Source organism: Oryzias melastigma, linkage group LG14 (assembly GCF_002922805.2).
Source record: "Oryzias melastigma strain HK-1 linkage group LG14, ASM292280v2, whole genome shotgun sequence".
Taxonomy (NCBI): Eukaryota; Metazoa; Chordata; class Actinopteri; order Beloniformes; family Adrianichthyidae; genus Oryzias; species Oryzias melastigma.
Genome location: NC_050525.1, coordinates 10,073,560 through 10,084,010, shown reverse-complemented (window position 1 = coordinate 10,084,010; position 10,451 = coordinate 10,073,560).

Below are 10,451 nucleotides of genomic sequence, written 5' to 3'. Positions count from 1 at the left end.
GAGACAATTAGTAGAAAATAATCTAATAACTCACATTATATAGAAGAACACATATTTTGGGTAAATATATCCCCTTTTTATTCTACAGCTTGAACACAATCACAATAAACATTGTGTGTCTTATTTTGTGCAACAAAATTAAATAATTTTTGTTCTGTTAAATAAATATCGCGATATATCGCAGTATCGATATTTTGGCACAACCCTACGTGACACACACCTTTGAGTTCAGTCAATTTTGTTGAAAAAATGAATCTGTTCTTTATTATTTTAAATGCTCTTTTGTCACACAACTAAGTTTGACAATTCAAACTTTACAAGCTAGCTTTACAAGCTGGATCCGCCCCCGGGCCTTGGCTTTCACACGGGATTTAAAGTAAAGTTCAAAACCTATTTGAACATTTATTCTTAAGACGAAGTTTTTACTCATTGGAATAATTAAATTCAATTTTTTTGTTTAGCTCAAGCATATAAAGTTATAAAAAAAAATGAAAACATGTTTTAATCAAGAGAAAAATGTGTTGTTGCTTAGCTTTAAAGTAGCTTTGTTAGAAAACAATTTCACAGTCAGCTGATTTTGTTGTGTGTTTGTCTAACACTTACCCATCTAGTCATTTATTTATTTGTTTAACCTACCTAACGGAGTCAATAGGATGAAAGGAATTCATTTATGTTGGTGCACGGAGTGCTGCAGCAGCGGCCTTTCTGCAGCACTTTCAGCGTGTTGGATACATGGAGGACAGCTCCACGCGGAAATGCCTCCTAATCCCAGTATCTTCATCTACAAAGAAAAATGTTTCAACAGTCAAAATCATGGCAGCTTCAAAGACTTTCACTTTTCTCTCCTTGCACAAGAATTAGGCGTGCTAATGCATGTTACACTATCTTGTGCGTAGGCTCTCACAGCTTTATAAACAACCCCCCCCCCCCGCACATACTTTTTTTTTTCTCAGGTCATAAGCCATTTGACAAACGGTGACATTTTCATGTCTCTGTGTTCGGTCGTATCACAACCGCCCATAAATCCCAAACTGTGTTACTCAGCCTGCTGTAGACATCCGGGATTGGAGGGTAGTAGTTGGTGTTGTGCCGCCTCAGCATTTACCAAAGGACAGCGCTTTCCTTAGGTCTCATATTTTAATGTCAGATTGTAAGTTATTGTTGTAAGATTCCCAAACTGTGCTGCTTCTTTTTTTCTGTCCAACAGTGGCAAAAAGATACTGACATTCATCTTTGGTGTCATAGAGCTTCCTCGGTTGATTAAAGGTTGATGTCTTCTCATAGGTGTCCCACTGTTCTCTAGACCATCTATGAAAAATTTAATCAGAAATAAAAACAAATCTGATTATGTTCCACTATGATCATCTTTTGATCTACTGCACGTGTCTAAGTCGAGGCCTGGGGGCCGAATCCAGCCCCCCAGATCATTTTATTTTATTGTTATGGCCTGATGTTATCTTGTACTCATTTCTAACTTGCATTATTTTGACAAAATATACTTTTATGGAGAGTAGAATATTGAATCTTATTTAGTTTGTTGATTATAGAATAATATTCTTTCCTTTTAATTATGTAAAAAAAGTTACAGTTTCAAATTTTTAAAAATTGGCATTCTGTTTAATTGCTTTTTGGACTATTTTGGTATTTACTCCATTTTTTGAGTTTGGCCAATATCTCAGCTACACTATACATGCTATGTTTTGGCTAATTTAGGCATTTAGCAAATATTTAATACAAGTTTTTTTTTTCATTTTTTAGGGTAATTTAGCATTTAACCAAATAAAAATTTAGCTATCATATTTAAGCAGGCTATCAGTGTCGTAAACGGGCAGAACGCTGGTTCCACGTCCACCAGGTTTATTAGTTCACAACTGAGCACAGCTAGAAGTCCACAAAACTAAATGAGGGTCAGACAGGTAGAGGTCATGCACGAGCATGGCATCATCCGAGAAGAGAGAGTAGCGTAGTCAGAGTCCAGGTGAGGTTCAGGGCAGGCAGCAGGCGATCAGCGAATAAGTAGGGTCAGAGACAGGAGATCAGGTCAATGTAGAAACGCTCAGTAATGCAGGCAGCGTGGCACAAACAATACTTCACAGTGAGTGAGAGTGTGGAGCCAGACTATATACTGAGGCAGTGATGAGATGATGGGAAACAGCTGAAGATGATGAGTCCAGGTGAAGGCAGGTAGTGAGGACAAAACTCAGGTGAGCGCTCCCTCTGGTGGTTGGAGAAGGTAGCAGCAGGTTGATCCATGACAATCAACTTCAACTTTTTCAGCTATTAGCTTCAGTGATTTCAGCGATCAACTTCAAATTTTTCAGCTGTTAGCTTCAATGTTTCTAGCTACTAATTTCAGACTCTTCAGCCATCAGCACTAGCATGTTTGGCAGCCAAATTCAGCTTACAGCATTCACACTAGCATTATCACAGGTAATGGTATTCATCTAGTTCATAATTATGTTAAAAAGTTACAGTTTTAAAGTTTAAAAAAATCAGTTTTAGAGTGTTCAATAAATGTTTATCCTGTTTGGCTGGCGACCTAAGGTGTGTTTTGGATTTTGACTTCTTGTGCGATTGAGTTTGACACCCCTGATCAACTGTAAAAGCATTCCAAGTAGTGCTTTAATTAGGACTATTTCCTATAAAACCTGTTGTTTATAGAACATACTGTAGTTTCTGTGGCACAGCAGGTGTTCATTAATAATTTGCCACTCAGTTATGGACGGAGCTGTTGACGCAAAGTAAGCCCTTCCCCATTTCCCATCATCAATCTATTTTTACAGTCTCCTACCAGCTTACAACCCCTCTTGACTGGTTCACATGTGACGCAGAAGTACCACGAAGCCGTGTGGACCAGAGGCCGCTTCCTTTCAGCACCCTTGTTAACACCAGACACGAAGTGTAGTAGTCTCTGCAGCGTTCGCTTTGGCGTTCATAGTTATCCAGCAGGGCTGGGTGACACTGAGCATTTGGGTATTGATCTGATACCAGTCAATATCTGTGATATTTATACCAATACTGATATTTTTTAAATGTGGTGGATGTAACATGAACCTGAAAATCTCAATTATTTTTAATCAATGTTAATGTTTTTTTTTTTGTAAGTTTCCCTTTTAAAAAAAAACGTATTGCCTATTAAACATAAAAACAGAATTAGGAAAATATTTTCATTTAAAATGAATATTGTTAAAATAAAAACTTCTTGTAATTAAATAAAAAGAGAAAAGGCGAATGCAAAACAGTCAACAAGTCAAAAGAAACAAGTAACCATGATACGAAAATAAATCAAAATGTTTAACGATTAAACAAAAACAGCTGGTAGAAATATAAATAATTTGTAACTTCTTAGCCTTCAAATAGAACAATAAAAACAAGTGAAAAGTAACTTTACAAAAACCACTCAGCATTTAAATAGAGTGGAAATAGGGTGAACAGTACATGCCGCCTGCATGTATTTACTGTGAGGTCTGCTGCTGAGATCTCACAGGACTGGTGAGAGCGGTGAGGCAGCGACTCAGCTGGGATGTCTTTGTAGATACAGAAAAGGTTCAAATAAGAGTACAAATATCGATATCTGCGGGCTGGTATGGATCCGATACCAACTTGAGATCGATACTATCGATATTTTTGATCGATCCGCCCAGCACTACCATCAGACGTACAGTTTTGAGCCATGGATGAGGAAAACAAAGATGGATGGATCTCATCAAATCAAATTAGAGCAGAGCTGGGAGGTTATGGCACCTACATCACAGCTACAAGCTTTTTCTAACTGCATTTTTTGCGTCTGCTCCTGATTCATGATGATTTTAACAAATACCTTCTCAAAAATGTACTTTTAATCTTCATTTTATTTATTTATGTCCTCCATCACGCCACAAGAACATCTTAAAAACACCATTTTCATTGGGTCTTTAAATTATTTGCACCAGGAAATAAGACATCAGAGGGGCAGGATTCAAGAATGACATTCAGTGGCACGTTGAGTCATGCCTTGTCTTGGCGGAGCATCCGCTTCTGACTAACCCAAACTCAATGTTGGGGGTGCAAGATGTTGCTTGTGATGTATAGGACTTTTGACAACATCTTCTCCACAATCAGTAGTAGATTGTCCAGCTTTTCCCCCAGGGCCCTGATGGCCTTCTGAATACATTTGTAGAGTCTGCGAGTGTCATCCAGCCAACGGCTTTTGCAGACTAAAGTATAGCAGGGGGCACTGTCCAATGCAGACTCAAAAAGTGTTTGCAACCCGCTGCCAGACGTTGCATCATCTGAGTGTTTGCAGGAAACAAAAACAGCGTTGGCCTCTTAGGTTGAGAGTCTCACAGTCGCTGGATCGGATCACTTTGATGTCCAAATGGAGCCAGAGCTAGAAGAGGCCTCTTCAGGTCATTCTTGGCTCCTGTCTTATAAACACGAGCTGGACCGGAAATCATTATCTAAATGGGGTTTTGTCTGTTACATTTAAATTCCCATCAGTTGTCACCCAACTGGGTGTGTGAAATTTGTCTATGACTTTGAGCCATCCTCTTGATCTTTTTTCTTGTGATTTTTTAAAAAATGTTCCTATTTGAGTCGAGAGATTATTATTCTTATTTTTATTTTGTCTTAAGTCGGGACGGCAAGTCACCAAACTGGGTTGCAGAGAGACGGAAATGCGGCTGAAAGCCTAAGTAAAAAAAATATTCTGAGAATCAATGCTAAAACCTGATGGTGGTTTCTTCCACACAAGACGAGAGCTTCTAGTTTATGAACACATTTTGGGCAAGCATCAAATTTGTTGTGTGTGGAATAAGAGGCAGCAGAGGCAGCATTTAGTGTGAATGCTGAGTTTGGCAAATTTGTTCAGAAAGTTTGTACTTTTCTCCCAACTTATACTCCAGTGTGACTCATCCTCCAGAAAATACAGTACAAGTTTTCCTGGATTAAAAAAAATTTGATAGAAAAACTATTTTGAGTACAAATTTAAACCTTTGTTTAGTAAATAAAACTCAAGTCATTCCTTAATTGCGAAGAAGTCAAAAAATGTTGTTAAGTTTTGTGCTGAGCATTTCCAAAGGCACAAATAGGAATGACCATGAATCCTTACTCCAGGATTTCTGAGAAAATCCAAAGATTGAAACTCTTTTTTATTTTTTAGCACAGAAGGCTGAAAGGCTTCCAGCTGCTGGATAACTTGAACAGCTCCACTAAACCTTTACAAATGGCTTTTTGTAAGTGTATGAACAAAATCAACATAGAAAGAATGTAAGAATCTTCAAGGACTTCTTCTGCACCTCTGGTCATTATGCTTTTCTGTTGGTTTCAAACCTGATTGTAAGACTGTAAGGTAAATTACTTGAGTTTTCTTGAATTTTAATGCGTATAAACTTCATGTCACCAATGGTACTAGTTTTTGTTTGTCAACTAGGTAAGTCAAGTTAATGTTCAAAGTTTTCTGAACTGAACCCTGAATATGCAAAGCTTATTTAGACCACATTAAGTGTTTAAAAACTCTTAATGATTGGATGACAGAAACAAACGTATTGATTTTTTTAAATATATATATAAAGTGTAGCCATTTTTTTCTTTTATTTCTGAATTGAACTGGAATTGTAAGTGAAAGGACAGAAAGTCTGGATTTCTTTATTTTGCTCTTCTAAAAACATGATCAGTTCTCTTTACGGTGGGTGACAAGAGCCTCATGGAATTTATGCAGATTCATGCATTTATGCCGTACTTGTTTGCATTGCATCTTGGAGAAAATTCTCCCCCAGAATATAAGAGATTAGTTTTTTCAAACTGCCAGTTTACTCAGTCTAATTGTCTTTTGTCTGTCTGTCAAATAAAAACTGTAACTTTTGCATTATAAGACGCATTTAAAAGTCTTAACCTTTTTCAAAAAATAACACTGCACCCCATAATCTGAAGTGCCTTATTTAAGGATTAAGTCTAGTTGTGGTTACTGACATTAGAGCGATTTTAAGAGGTACACTGTCAAAATGCTTGTTATAGCAAATATGCTAATGTGGCTAACATGTAGTGGTGTTGAACTGTGTTATTTTAGATGTTAGTAACAAGGTATGGAGCTAGGTAGTCACAGTAGCATTTATTGTAGCTGTATCACTGTAGTTTTTTAAGGTTGGGAGTTACAGGTATTATGAATATGCAAAGGCAGCTAACCCGGCTAATCCCCAACACCCCAGCTGTGTTGGTATGAGGTTGGTAGTTAGCATTGTGACAATCACATGTACCTCTGTCAAAATCTTTGTTCATCGGAAATAAGCTAACATGTTTAAGGTATAGCAGTGTCAGAATGTGTAATTTGACATGGTGGGAGTTAGCATATAGTCAGTCACATTTAGCTCTCTCAAAATGTTTTTTGCAAATATGCTAACGCAGCTAATGTGGCTAAGGTGTAATTTTTCGGTTTTACTAACAAGGTTGGGAGTTAGTGTAGCCACAGTTACATTAGTTTTAGCTGTATAAATCTGTTTTTTTTAAAGCTGTAAACAACGTTGACAGTTACGGTTATTGTGAATAGGCTAACAAATATATTCAAGAACGCAATTAATAAAGTCTGACTTAAAATATGACATATTTTCAAAATTATATCATTCAGTTATGGTGCGCCTTATAATCCAGTGTCTCCAAAGGTGCAGAAAATACAGTAAATAAATAAAGATAAATATTATGTTCCTTGATGAATTCCATACTCCTAAAAACAGCCATTTGAATATGTGTTCTTCTTTTTTGTGAAGGAGGACTTCCACACTACACTAATTGACTTACACATAATAACATGCTTATTCTGACAAGACACAGTAAAATAGCCCTTAATGAGAGGCAACAAAGCATGACTTCCTTTCACGGCCGAATGAACGCTGGAATCAGTTTGTTTAAAAAGTTAGATAAAGTGTCGTCTGGAGAGGACTAAAACTGCGCTCTGAGCCTTTGGAAGACACACATGACTAAAAATGTCAGAAAGAGCTTAACCAGAACACCTTTTATGTTGCACTCCCTTACTGGTACACAGCTGAGTTAACAGAGGATACAGAGCAGCCCTGCTGGGGTCTCATTCCAAGCACCATAAGCCACACTGAGGGTTCGTTCACGCTTGCACAAATAGTCACTCTGTTTCTAGCACTTACACTCTTCCCCCCTATTTTCTTGCATAAAATTGTCTTGAATGGGTTTTTGTAGTCAGCAAACTTTTAGGATGTTCTCCAGAGTTATTTTCATGAAAAGGCTATGGGGGTGAAACAGAAAAAACATGAAAACTTTAATGGTGATTTAAAAAAAAGTGAAACAAAGAAAGAAAAATGTTTACAAAGCGAGTGTGCATCGCAGTTGTTCTTTGTAGTGTAAGTAGCAAAGATCTTTTTTATTCATCTAAAAAGATTCTGACATTAGAATTGCAAACGTGAAGTTTTCTTCATCTTTTTGATGTAAAATAAATTAGTCCTTTAAGTAGAGGGAGAATAAGATCTACCTTTCAAAAGCTTATTTTCAAAAAATGTACGGGTACTGCTGTCAAAACTGGTTTAACGTAATCAAACATTTAAGAAAGAAAATCAAATATCTAGACTTGAATCATGTTTAAACCATTGTATGATAAATCTCTGAGGTAATGCTACAAGGCAATAAGACATCCTAAAATGGCTCACTCCTCCAAACTAAAACTTGTTTTCAAAAATGACAAATGGGTGGGGCATAATTATGTTTAAAGATCTGTTGTCCAAATATTGACTGTGGACCAATAAATTGTGATGTTGCCCAGAGAAAATAGCTTCCTTCTGATTCCAACCAGATGAAGTTACTCCAGTTGCCCTTTTTCGTGATATGGACACCGTTTGAGCCAGACGTTAGTAAGCAGTGATTAGTCCAAGTCGGTCTGAGTCGGTGTTTTATGACAAATAATCAGGAGTGAGCATATAGAAAGTTCAAACCCCTACCATGTGAATGCGGGACAATCGGTCAATCAAAGATTTTGAACAATCGACATACTTTTATTGAGACATCCGATTGGCAATTTATAGCTTAAATAACTTGCAATAAATGACAAATATTTTTTATTATGAAGGCCATATTAATAAAAGAAGGTAGCAAATGAAGAATGGTTATTCTGAAAAATAGTAATGACTTTGGTAAGGGTTATGTGTTGGATATACAGTCGATGGTTTCAACTGCCAATCAACTACCCCCACACCTACACACAGATTAGGGGTGTGCCAAAATATCGATATTGCAATATATTACAAAAAGTCCTGCGACTGAGTCTCGATGGGTTCTCAACATGTATCTATCTTTTATTTTCATTTGAGGAGACTTTAAAACAGGGGTCACCAACCTTTTTGAAACTGAGGGCTACTTCATGGGTATGGAGTCATACGAAGAGCTACCATTTTGAAATAACTAATTTTGCTTAGTTATACTTAGTTATACATTATTAGTAATGATTATGATACTCCTCTATGTAAAGATGCTGATTTCTCTCTATAATTATCAACAATGACAACAAGCTAGGAAACAGATATAAATATTCAGCACTTTATTAATCTCAGTAATTGTTGAATTTTCAGATGATCACTTACATTTCATTGGAAAAAAGTTCAATTTTCTCTATGTTGTACCATGCTTATAAATTATGTAATGTTAAAGAAAAATCAACTTACACATTTTTTAAACAAATATTTTAAACTAATGACTAAATCTGCAGCATATTTAACAAAATCAATGATCGTTGAACTGGAGTAGGTCTGAGGTCACCTAGACTTACCTGTATCTAAAGTTCATGTGTCATGAACATATTCTTAAGAAGTTTTCATTTTTAAATCTTTGTAAATGCAAGTGTAATTTTGAAAAAAAAACAGCAACTGAATAAAATGTAATTTTAGACAGAGCTCAAAATTGAGTTTTGCTAATTTTAGAAGAGACCTGAGGGCACCTTGTGTGGTCCTTGGGGGCTACGCGGGCACCACGTTGGTGACCCCTGCTCGGAAACATTATACTCACCATTCTTTGGTGAGACGTTCTTTGGAGATAGAAAGGTGGCGCGCTCTGCAATACTGGGTGCCACGGGCACAAATGTGCCTGGAAGCTAGTTGAATTATTTCATTTTTGTTTTGTTTACAAGTTTGCAGTACGTGGCAGTGTTGTTCATGTTTACTATTGTTAGCACTGAATTTTACAAAGACATAGTATTACTGACTTCAGCAATGTTGCACAAAAGTCTGTTATTTGTTGCAAAAAAAAAGACACACGATTATATTCAAGCTAAACAAACAAATAGGAAGATAATTTTACCAAAAAAAATTGTTCTTTTATATAATTTGAGTTATTAGAGACAGAGACAGTTGTAATTAATAGAAAATGAAGCAATATTCATCCAGAAAATATCTTAAAACCAAACAATAGGTATGTTTATTTGTTTGTGGTGTAAAATCTGACCTATTTTCACCAAAGTTAATAAGTAACTACACCCTTCAGCAACTATCCTCTAGTGGTCTTTGGAGAAATTACATCATTTGGTGAAATTAATATCAGATTCATGAACAGAAGGTGAGGGGTTGTTTAGAGTGAAGGTCCATTGAGGGATTGTTTTATGTATTTTTGTCACCCATTTCTTTCCCTACTGAAAAGAAGAGTTTATTGAATTGAACTTTATTAATATCACAAGGATAAATTCATTTATTGTGACACCAGAAACCCATTTCCAATGGGAGGAGTGGTAGATAGGGAGGCGTGGTTGAAGTCCCCACAGATCAACAGGGTAAAAGTTCCAGTGAGATTTGTGAATCAATATATAAACAAACCCCATTCAGTGTTTACCTCATCACAACATACAAAATCCTTTTGTTCAAATTTTCTTTGAGTTCACATTTTTTTTCACTTAAATTTAGTTTTAACTACCAGCCCCCACTGCAGGGAAATTGTTCTCTGCTAAATCATCCTTTTCTTCTCCCTGACAGCTGAGAAACAGCCAAGAGACTGACTTCACGTAATGAAATGAGGTGATATTAAAAGCTTTGGGTGAGTACTTTTGTTTTAAAAGTAAAAGAGTACCTCAGCAGATTGTTGAAAAAGGTGTTCTGGCATTATGTTGAAAGTGTCTTTGAATTGTGCTGCTGAGATGCAAAAGGCTTGCTGCTGCAGTCATAATTCTATGGCGCCTTCATTTCCTGTGTTTTGTAACACGTTTCTCAATATAACCTTGTATATCACAAAGACAATGAGTCACTGCAGGTAAATGTGTGACTGGTCCAAACAAGAGGCACCCACATTCAGTCAATTTGAGAAGTTTACATAGAAATTGTGTTGTTTAAGTCTAAACGTGTGGTGCTAGATATTATTCCAATAAAGAAACATTAAAAACCTCTATTTGTTTATCATGATCTGAAGTGTATGTTCAAAATATGGTTTATTTAAGCTGTCTTTCTTGTCACCGCTGATTCCAGTAAAGTTAATCTTCA